Source organism: Wyeomyia smithii, chromosome 1 (genome assembly GCF_029784165.1).
Source record: "Wyeomyia smithii strain HCP4-BCI-WySm-NY-G18 chromosome 1, ASM2978416v1, whole genome shotgun sequence".
NCBI classification, from domain to species: Eukaryota; Metazoa; Arthropoda; class Insecta; order Diptera; family Culicidae; genus Wyeomyia; species Wyeomyia smithii.
Window position 1 is genome coordinate 88,701,001 of NC_073694.1, and position 12,180 is coordinate 88,713,180.

Here is a 12,180-nt window from a genome sequence, read left to right on the forward strand (position 1 = left end):
GAACTTATTGAACAAGTTCAACAAGCGCCTTTTGGCAGTGCCGGGTAGATTCTTCAATAAGTTGAATTTGATTCTATCTAGCCCAGGTGCGTTATTGTTACGGGACAGGAGGGCAACTGAAAATTCTGCCAACGTAAAAGGTGATTCTATCGCGTCGTGGCCCGGAGACGTATCGCGAACAAAGTTTTGCGCAGGAACAGAGTCCGGACATACTTTCCTGGCAAAATCAAATATCCACCGACTTGAAGACTCCTCGCTTTCGTTGACCGTTATACGATTTCGCATTCTTCGAGCTGTATTCCAAAGAGTGCTCAACGATGTCTCCCTCGACGTTTCGTTTACGAACCGGCGCCAATATCCGCATTTATTTGCTCGGACCAAGCTTTTAAACTTGGTCTCAAGCTCCAAATACCGCTTAAAGTCGTCGGGTTTACCATTCACCCAAAAGAAGGCCTTAAACGCGTCGGATTTTTCCGTGTAGACATCGGAGCACTCTCTGTCCCACCACGGAGTGGGAGACAGTTCTTTGATCGTCACGCCGGGATATTTCTTCGTTTGGGCTTGCAACGCGGCGTTGAGAATCAAGCCCGCGAAGAGGTTGTATTCTTCAAGTGGTGGGTGATGTTGAATCGACTCGACAGCTTCTGATATCATTTCCTTGTATCATTTCCAACCGATATTCCGTGTGAGGTCATACGGAATATCAACTGATCGCTTGCGAGTTGAACCATTATCAATTGAAATTTGAATAGGCAAATGAACGCTACTGTGGGGATCAAGGACTACCTTCCATATGCAATCCAACCGTAGTGACGTTGAACATGAAGATAAATCTAAAGCACTGGGGCGCGCTGGAGGTTTCGGAACGCGTGTCATATCCCCGTTGTTTAATATTGTCATGTCGAAGTCGTCGCAGAGGTTATAGATCAAAGAGGAACGGTTATCATTAGAAGGGGAACCACAAGCCACGCCGTGAGAGTTAAAATCTCCCAAAATCAAACGTGGCGAGGGAAGAAGTTCTATTAAATCAAAGAGCAGCCTTTGCCCTACCTGTGCTCTGGGAGGAATATATATTGAGGCAATACAAAGCTCTTTACCTTGTATTGTCATTTGACATGCGACAGCTTCGACGCCTGGGACCGAGGGAAGGTTAATACGATAGAAAGAATAGCACTTCTTAATCCCTAGAAGTACTCCTCCGTAAGGGGTGTCTCGGTCGAGGCGAATTATGTTTAAATCATGGAAGTGAGGATCTACATTTGAAGTGAGCCAAGTTTCATAGAGGGAAAATGCATCGCATTTATGCTTATTAATCAAAACTTTAAATGAATCATTTTTGGGGATGATACTTCTACAATTCCACTGTAAGACAGAGATAGAATCCTTCATATACGCAGTTGAATTAGCCATCGAAGGATACGATCGCTGCAAGGAGGGGCCATCTAGCAGTCAACTGCTTCAAAAACGCTTTTACTGTTGGTAGAAATGCCAGCAGAAGACTTTTAAGAGGATCAGTTATGTTAAAATTTTCAAAAATCCAGTCCACAATATCTGAAAACTTCAGCAGTCCAGATTCTGGCTGAATCTTGGACACAACAGTTGGGTTTTTTTATGTTCCTGGAAGTGCCGGAAACTCCTTACTTGAATTCAATTTTGCCAATCCCGGAGGAGTTTGCTTCGGATTTTCTACAGCACTTCTTAGTTTCTTAGTATCAGTCACTTCAGATGGAGACCTTCTCTGTCCTTTCCTAGGAAGCCTAGGAGAAGAAAGGGTTTTCCTCTTCCTAGATTTCCTGGGTTCAACAAAAGAAGGTTCCCCAACTGAATCGTCAGAATCACTCATCGGATGACAAGACCTCGAAGAGATTCGGGGAAACCAGTTTGGTGGCAGTGGCCTCTTTGAGCATTTCTGCGAAAGTGCGCTTAGAGCGCTCTTTCAGAGACCGCTTGATCTTATCTTGGCGCTGTTTGTACGCGGGACATGCAGATAGCTCATGCGGAGTTTGCCTACAATAGAGGCACTTTTCAGCGACCTTATTACAGGCGTCATCCGCATGTTGCTCTCCGCACTTGCCACAACGTGCTTTATTGCCACAGTGGGAGGCCGTATGACCCAACTGTTTGCACTTGAGGCAATTCATTACCCGCGGTACAAACAAGCGCACGGGCAGACGCACCTTGTCCACGAGCACATAGCTCGGCAGGGCAGACCCGGCGAAAGTCACGCGAAGTCTGATGGGGTGTAAGTTTTTACACCCTTGTCGAGCGATACTGAATGTAATTGCTTACATTCAAGTATCTTGCAAGGTTGCTGATACTCATTCAATAACACTCAAAAGCGCTCACCACCTGCGAACGTATTCGTATAGTGCTCATATGGCATGCATCCCCGAACAAACCGAACGATACCACCGAGCGTACGAACCGAACGATGCAGGAAAAAGATTTGTTCGGAAGAGCGATCGTACTGTCTTCCATTCCGTATTGCTTTTTGTTCATCGCTCAGTATTGATCGGAGTGATTAGGCAGGAATGAAATTGTCGATGAACGTTCGCGATGAGCAGTTTGTTGAACGTTCACCGTGAGCGGAACTGGTCATAATCATAAAAAAAAACAGAAAATTATGCGGTGGAAGAGAATCAGAGTTTAGAGTGGGACTAAGTTTTGAAGGCTTGCGTGTATGATTTAAACCAAGGGGCTCGTGTGGCTGTCGAACTTCATAACTTTTCCATCTATCACTGATTAATTGTGGTACCAGTGACTCTGGGATCCACTTTTTGGTTGAATTGGTCTACAACAACTGAAACATCTGAATAGGGTGTTCTCCTACCACAATTATGATTTGACTTAGTTTCCAATACATATTTTTTAGATGAAAAACAAAAACACAACGTTTGTTTCCAGTACAATGTGCTATTTCGATGAATAAGACATTTTCGAACGCCGTCATGAATTTATGATTGGTAGGAGGTAAGGTTTTAACGTTTATACTCTCTAAATTTAACCTGTATTTTATACTCTCTAAATTTAACCTGTATTGCAGTATTGTTTTTAACTGCTGACCAAAATAAAATTCAATAAATAAATAAAAACGGAAGGTCAAATCAGTGAACATTTGGTAGATGAATTTAGAAGACACAATTGACACTCTGAATATATGATTCTAAAATGAATAAAAAACATGAGAAGCATACTTCATAAAACATGACTAGAAAATCCGTGTAAAAAAATAGTCCTGAGGTTATCTCTTCTTAATATACTTATTAACTTTAACCGAGTTCAAAAATTATATCGGTCTTGACGACATTTTAATAGAAACAAGCAAGCAATTCAATTTCCATTGAATTGCAAAATTATTCGGCAGCGGCGTTATAAAAAGCAATTTTGCTTTGATAGAGATGGCGCATCGGCGTGGTCGTAGGTTTCTGACGGCGGTGGTGTGCATTGGCGTGATTTTAAGCTGCACTCTAGAATTGTAATGCATTAAAGTCGCTTTTTACGCGGGGAATACGTGCTGCGTAAAAAACCGCGTGAATTCCGGAATCCCTGTAAAAAAACGCGTAAATTCCGGAATCCGCGTAAAAAACCGCGTAAATTTTGCAATCCGAGTGAAGAGAAACCGTAATCCGCGCAAAAAAACCGCGTAAATTCCGGAATCCGCGTAAAAATAACCGCGTGAATTCTGGAATCTGCGTGAAAAGCCGCGTAAAAAAACCCGCGTAAAAAACCGCGTAAGAAGCGACCTTAGTGTATTTGTTCTCACGGCCATGAATTTTTGTCCAATTCAACAAATAAAATCTGAAAAGTTCACAATGACAGAACGTCAACAGTAACATTAAGAGATAAATATATGTTTTCAAGAAAATCATAGAAGAAAACATAAAAAGTGTCATTGTACTAAGAAAGTTCAAATTTTCTTTTTGTCATATTTTAAATAACACTTCAATAACAATAAACATGATTCACGGGCAACTATACATTAAAATGTTGCATTCGTTGTTTGCAATGTTACTACACTGGAACTATACGTGCGCTTCGCAGCTGTTCGTGTTTGCAATCCGAGCTACACTAGAACTAGTTATTTCCTGAACTATTTTGTACGCGAGTGAAACAGAGTATAGTTTGTTGTTGTTGTTGTGTTTTAAGTATTTAAACTATAGTTTGAAACAGCAACAAATACAAATGCTGTCAAATGTCGTATATAATTTCAGCTGAGTGTAATTTCAATCGCAGAGCTGCGTCGCAAAAACGAATTCGGCATGAGAACTATGCGCAACAATGTTGGCAGCGGCGAACAGAACTATTTCGTTTAAGCATCCTGCTCAACGTAAGGCCTCTGCCATGCTGAATGCCAACGCGAGCGATCGGCGAGATTCTTGCCGTAGGTAAATGAACAGCCGTAAGTAGAACTGTTCATTAACCTACGGCAAAAATCTTGCCCGATCGCTCGCGTTGGCGTTCAGCCTGCCAGGCCTAGCAATCGCCCAGGGCCCTGAACGCTCACGGCGATCGAAAACTTGCCTCTCGCAATAAGCGCAATGAACGCGCTCGGTTAGTGAGGAACAAATGCAGTTAGCAACGTATGTTCGGCTTGTACGAAATAGCAACTCATTGAAGAACGAGAAAATCTAAAGGAAAGAAAAAACAAAATAGGTTCTATATACATCGTGCATGGTATACTCTCGCACACGAATAGATTGTCTCAGTCATGCGACGTTACTGCAGCAGTGGTGAGTTCGATACGCAGTGAAGTTTTCGTCGCTGCAAGAATCAGCAACCTTGGCTGGTTGAAGGCTAGAATCCTTGAACAGGCCTTTTCCAGCCTTCAACAGGTCCTCGACGGTCAAACTCGATTCGCCGAACACACCGTCAATCTCTACTACGCGAGCTGGAATGTAAACGTGGTACTCCCGCGTGAAGAGCTCACAAGCAGCAATCTCGTTTGCTTGCTTGAAGTCAGACTCCAAAACACGCAGCTTATTCGGGCGTACTTTCGTTATTTCAATCACGGCTGAAAACCGTGCCAGATCCCTACAAATTTGCATTGTGTTCCATGCTTTAACTTTCGGCCGGAAAAATACAGCCCCAATACCAGCTTTGCCCTCCGGATACTCCTTTAGCCGATGGGTAAATTCCTGCGGGGTTCCAATTTTAACCCTTGGAACTTTGTATCCGGGAGGGCGGAGGGCTAGGCGGTGGAACGAGCGGGTTTGCATCCCCGCTTTCGGTCATGCCACCATCGTCGTCCATGTTGGACGCGTGAGCCATACACGCAAAATGCCAATTAACAAATAATATTGTAGAAAAAAAAACAAGAAAAAAAACTACTTAGCTTATGCAGCCGCTCTCCTCTACAATCAGCGCACGGGCGATGCCAATCTCTCCTTGCTGCTTCCTTCCTTGGTTGTCCGATCGACCAATACAGCCAAACGGCCGTGCGCCGGGTACCGAATTTCTTCAGGCAGCTACACAACGCACGGGCTATTGTTGACTTCTTCTTCTTTTTGCTGTCTTCAACAGCGACGACGGCAACGAGCAGCAGAGCACAATGCACGGTGACCTTGAGACGGATTACTGGTCGGCACTATCGAGATCGAAATAAAATTGCGACCGAACACGACGAGAGCACAACTCGGAATGAATATTCAATAATTATTACCTGTGCAACAATGCGAGCTGATTTTGATTTTGTTGGTAGCCAAGGAGAACCTTGTAACGGAATGAACATATGCTATGACCTGATCGATCCCTTTTTTGAACGTAAATTTATGGTATCATGTTCATGGACCGTCTGCAGTCGCGGCGTGAAAAAAAAGTGCGCTCTGAAACAATTTCAAAATGTTCTCAATGCATTTTTCACAATCGAGCGGGTGTTAATGAAAATTTTTCTATCAAATTGTAAGGAAACTTTTTCAAGTCAATTGCTTAAAATGCAAAAAAGCGAAGCGAAGCCAATGGACTGCGCATGTCCAGTGTCCATCGCAGACCGAAGAAACCAAAAAGTAATGTAATAAATTTCAAAATTGCTTTGCGATCTAAATAATTGATTTTTACAATTTCCAAATTTTCAGATGCAGCGACAGTTTTAATCAATGTTGAGTATATTGATATAAGACATGATCAATACGCATCTGATACCAGCACTGAAGAAAATGATGAGGATAATGTTCACGACAAATACATTGCAACGAAGAAACATTTCACGATAGGGGAAGGGGTGATAAAATGGACACCCTAAGCCATTTCCCAATTTCCTCCACAGTTTAACACTACAACTATGAGTCAATAGCGAACAATAACTGAGCCACTAATGGTTAATACAAAAAAATAAGAAGAAGTACTCAAATATAGTTTTTTTCGTAGTTTTCATGAGCATTTTCGAAAGTAATTTTTTAGGGGAAAAAAGGACACGTGTGGGTAAAATGAACATATGGAGGTGGTAATATGAACACCTTGGGCGTGAACATTAATTATCTCTTCACAGATAGTAAAATGTTGTTCCATAGCACATGACACACTTATGCATTCATCAACAGTTCAATTTTCACCGTTTGTCGTAGAATAAATAACAATATATGACCTTATCCGCAAGAAACTTAGAAATGGCGGAAGCTTCTTTTACGGACATTCCGCATCAACGGTACGTTTAGCCGCGGTCATCTGTTCATCGGTTCGAGTTTATCTTGGCGTTTTTCTGATATAAACACGAAGCATCTAGATTTTTCAATGGAAAATAACGCAATGTTTTCCCCATCACCATGGGCTGTCCATTTTACCCGCACATACATAATATTGAGAATACCTGAATATATCGAGAAAATCATTTAAACGATTACTAACCTTTGATGATTTCTGCTGGTTAGTAGTCTGAGTCCAGATATTTGCAGAAAAATTGTTATAAAATACTGTTTTACACTAGAAAAAACCCTTATTTTCTGTAGGCGAAAAATAACATCACCACCACGAAGGTACACGTGTTTTTTGTGTTTGTTTATTATTTTGACTGTTTGGCTGTTTCATGTCGCATACTTTGTCTCAAATAGCTTCTAGTGCCTCTAAGATAAGGTGCCAAAGAAGTTTGTACTATTTTTCAACGTAATAGTCGAGATTCAAACGGGTGTCCATTTTACCACCCCTGTTCATTTTACCCACAATTCCCCTACTATAATGAATAAGTGAACCATGCGATACTTGTTACTGCCGGTACCCGCATAACTGTCCCATACTGATTTTGGCCACTTTTGAGTTATCATCGGGAATCGACCTAATTGTTATCATATTTTATGGAACTGTTTTTTTGTGTACTTTAGGCCAAGAGCAGGGCCAAAGTCGAAATCGTTAAATATTTTGCAGATTTCAAAAGACCTGACGTCACGTTTCAAGGCCGTGACTGAAATTTCAAAGGTCAGACCAAACAAACTCCGTGTTGTGGTCAATGACCGGAAACAGGCCAACGATATAGCCTGCCCCGAGCTCTTTACTCGAGAGTACCGCGTATATGTACCCGCTCGCGACGTGGAGATCGACGGCGTCGTGACCGATTCGAGTCTGTCGGTTGAGTGTATACTGGAAAGCGGAATTGGTTACTTTAGGAACGCCGCAGGCCCTGATGTTAAGATCATTGATTGTAAGCAACTGCGGTCAGTTTCTCTCGTCGACGGCAAAAAATTGTACACCCCGTCAGACTTGTTTCGGGTTACGTTCGCCGGGTCTGCATTGCCCAGTCACGTGTCGATCCACCGGGTGCGTCTACCTGTGCGCCTGTATGTTCCCCGCGTAATGAATTGCACTAATTGTAAGCAGTTAGGTCACACTGCGGCCTACTGCTGCAATAAGGCACGGTGCGGCAAGTGTGGAGAGACCCATGCTGAGGCTACCTGCAGTGTAAATGCTGAAAAATGTATTCACTGCGGGGAAAATCAGCATGAGCTCTCCACATGCGTGGTGTACATGCAGCGCAGGGATAAAATCAAGCGGTCACTCAAGGAGCGTTCGAAGCGTTCTTACGCAGACATGCTTAAAAAGACCGCGACCACCTCTCCCTTTACTTCAAACCCCTTTGATCTACTGCCCTCTGATGAAACCGATTCGGACGATTCACTAGCGGAAACATCCTATGTAAAACCTGGGGAGTCTAGAAAGAGGAAAAATCTTTCCTCTCCTAAGCTTCCCAGAAAAGGTCCTAGGATTTCTCAAAGTGAAATGAAAAATACAATCACTACAAAAAGTGCTGAGGAAAAACAGAAGCAAATTCCTCCTGGGCTAGGAAATTTAAAGTCTCAGAAGGAGTTCCCAGCACTTCCAGGAACATCTAAAACCCCAGTTGTTCCTTTTGCACATCAACTTGATAAATCAAATGCTGGATTGGTGAAATTTTCAGATATTGTGGACTGGATTTTTGAAAACTTCAATATACCCGATCCAATTAAAATTTTTCTTACAGCATTCCTCCCAACAGTTAGATCATTTTTGGAGCAGTTGACTGCCCAATGGCCCGTCCTTGCAGCGATTGTATTCTGCGATACCTAATTCAACTGCGTATATGAAGGATTCTATCTCTGTCTTACAGTGGAATTGTAGAAGTATTTTACCAAAAAAAGATTCGTTTAAAGTTTTGATAAATAAAAACAAATGCGATGCATTTTCCCTTTGCGAAACTTGGCTTACTTCGAATACTGATCTTAACTTCCATGATTTTAATATTATTCGCCTTGATCGAGACACCCCAAATGGAGGAGTACTTTTAGGGATTAAGAAGTGCTATTCTTTCTATCGTATTAACCTCCCCTTGATTCCAGGTATCGAAGTCGTCGCATGTCAAATGACAATACAAGGTAAAGAGCTTTGTATTGCCTCAATATATATATATATATATATATATATATATATATATATATATATATATATATATATATATATATATATATATATATATATATATATATATATATATATATATATATATATATATATATATATATATATATATATATTCCCTCAGAGCACAGGTTGGGCAAAGGCTGCTCTTTGATTTAATAGAACTTCTCCCCTCGCCACGTTTGATTTTGGGAGATCTCAACTCTCATGGCGTGGCTTGGGGTTCCCCTTCTAATGATCACCGTTCCTCTTTGATCTATAACCTTTGCGATGACTTAGACATGACAATTTTAAACAACGGGGAAATGACACGTGTCCCGAAACCTCCAGCGCGCCCAAGCGCTTTAGATCTATCTTTATGTTCGACGTCGCTACGGTTGGATTGCATATGGAAGGTAATCCTCGATCCCCACGGTAGCGACCATTTGCCTATTCTAACTTCAATTACTAACAGGTCATCTCGCACGCGACCAATTGATATTCCGTATGACCTCACACGGAATATCCATTGGAAGTTATACGAGGAAAAGGTTTCAGAAGCTGTCGAGTCGATTCAAAATCACCCACCACTTGAAGAATACAACCTCCTCGCGGGCTTGATTCTCGACGCCACGTTACAAGCCCAAACGATGAAATATCCAGGCGTAACAATCAAAGAACGGCCTCCTACTCCGTGGTGGGACAAAGAGTGCTCCGATGTCTACACGCAAAGATTCGACGCGTATTTAGCCTTCCGGGATACAGACAAGGCCGACGACTTTAAACGGTATTCGGAGCTTGATACCAAGCTTAAAAGCTTGGCTTAAGCAAAGAAACGCGGATATTGGCCACGGTTCGTGAACGAGACGTCGAGGGAGACATCGATGAGCACTCTTTGGAACACAGCCCGAAGAATGCGAAATCGTATAACGGTCAACGAAAGCGAGGAGTCTTCAAGTCGGTGGATATTTGATTTTGCCAGGAAAGTATGTCCGGACTCTGTTCCTGAGCAAAACATTGTTCGCGATGCGTCTCCGGGCCACGACGATAGAATCACCTTTTAAGATGGCAGAATTTTCAGTTGCCCTCCTGTCCTGTAACAATAGCGCGCCTGGGTTAGATAGAATGAAATTCAACTTGTTGAAGAATCTACCCGGCAATGCCAAGAGGCGCTTGTTGAACTTGTTCAATAAGTTCCTGGAGCAAAACATTGTACCACAGGATTGGAGGCAAGTGAAGGTGATCGCAATCCAAAAACCGGGAAAACCAGCCTCTGATCACAACTCTTATAGGCCGATTGCAATGCTATCCTGTATCCGGAAATTGATGGAAAAAATGATACTCCGTCGCTTAGACCACTGGGTCGAATCAAATGGTCTGCTATCAGATACTCAGTTTGGCTTCCGCCGTGCCAAAGGGACGAATGATTGCCTTGCGTTGCTTTCAACAGATATTCAGCTAGCGTATGCTCGCAAAGAACAAATCGCGTCTGCGTTCTTGGACATTCAGGGGGCTTTTGATTCCGTTTCAATTGACATTCTTTCAATTGACATTACAATTTTTATGTAAATGACATCGACGAATGTCTGGCAAATTCATGCACGATAAGACAACTTGCAGACGACAGTGTGGTTTCTGTTACAGGAGCCAAAGCTGCCGATCTGCAAGGACCATTGCAAGATACCTTGGACAATTTGTCTGCATGGGCTTTACAGCTAGGTATCGAATTCTCTCCGGAGAAGACTGAGATAGTAGTTTTTTCTAGGAAGCATGAACCTGCTCAGCTCCAGCCACAATTAATGGGTAAAACGATTTCTCAGGTTTTGGTACACAAGTATCTTGGTGTCTGGTTCGACTCCAAAGGCACATGGGGTTGTTATATTAGGTATCTGATGAAAAAATGCCAACAAAGAGTGAATTTTCTTCGTACAATAGCCGGATCATGGTGGGGAGCCCACCCAGGAGACCTTATAAGGCTTTATCAAACAACGATATTGTCTGTAATTGAGTACGAGTGTTTCTGCTTCCGCTTCGCAGCAAACACACATTTGATCAAACTGGAGCGAATACAATATCGTTGTTTGCGTATCGCCTTAGGTTGCATGCAATCGGCCCATACGATAAGTTTGGAGGTCTTAGCTGGAGTACTACCATTAAAAAACCGCTTCTGGAGCCTGTCTTCTCGTATTCTTATCAAATGTGAGGTCTTGAACCGTCCTGTGATTGAAAATTTTGAAAGGTTAATCGAACTTAATTCTCAAACCCGTTTTATGACATTGTATTTGAATCACATGTCACAAAATATTAACCCTTCTTCGAATATTCCAAATCGTGTCAACTTATCAAATACTTCTGATTCTACTGTGTTTTTCGATACATCCATGATAGAAGAAACTCGTGGAATCCCGGATCATTTACGCGTGCAGCAGATCCCTAATTTTTTTTCCAATAAATATCGAAACATCAACTGCGACAATATGTTCTACACTGACGGATCACTTCTCGATGGTCCACTGGCTTCGGTATCTTCAATAACAATTTAACCGTCTCCCATAAGCTCGATAATCCTGCTTCTGTTTACGTCGCAGAATTGGCTGCAATTCAGTACACCCTAGGGATTATCGAAAAAATGCCCACGGACCATTATTTTATCTTTACGGACAGTCTCAGTTCCACTGAGGCTCTCCGATCGATGAAGGATGTTAAGCACTCTCCGTATTTCCTGGGGAAAATACGGGAACATCAGAGTGCTTTATCCGAAAAATTGTTTCAGATTACCTTAGCGTGGGTCTCTTCTCACTGCTCGATACCGGACAATGAGAAAGCGGACTCTTTGGCTAACGTGGGCGCAGCAAACGGTGAAATTTATAACAGACCAATTGTTTTTAATGAATTTTTAAAATTTTCACGTCAGAATACACTTGTCAACTGGCAGGCCTCGTGGGATAAGGGAGAACTGGGGAGGTGACTACACAGCATCATCCCCAAGGTATCGACGAACCCGTGGTTCAAGGGACTGGATGTAGGTCGAGACTTCATTTGCATGATGTCTCGGCTAATGTAAGAAAGAATGTCAAGTGTTAGTTTATAAGATACTTTATGAAGTAAAATTCTAGATATAATTGGCTCCGTAAAACATTAACTTGTATTGTGCCGTGTCAAATAAACGTTGATGGAAAAAAATGATACTGCCGGTTGCTGGTTGAATTTATATGTGATGGGACAAAATATGCGAGTATTTTTGAAATATACCCGCATATTTTGTCCCATTTTGTCTTTTTTTCAAGTTATATAACGTAAAACCATTTCCATCCATGGTTTTTT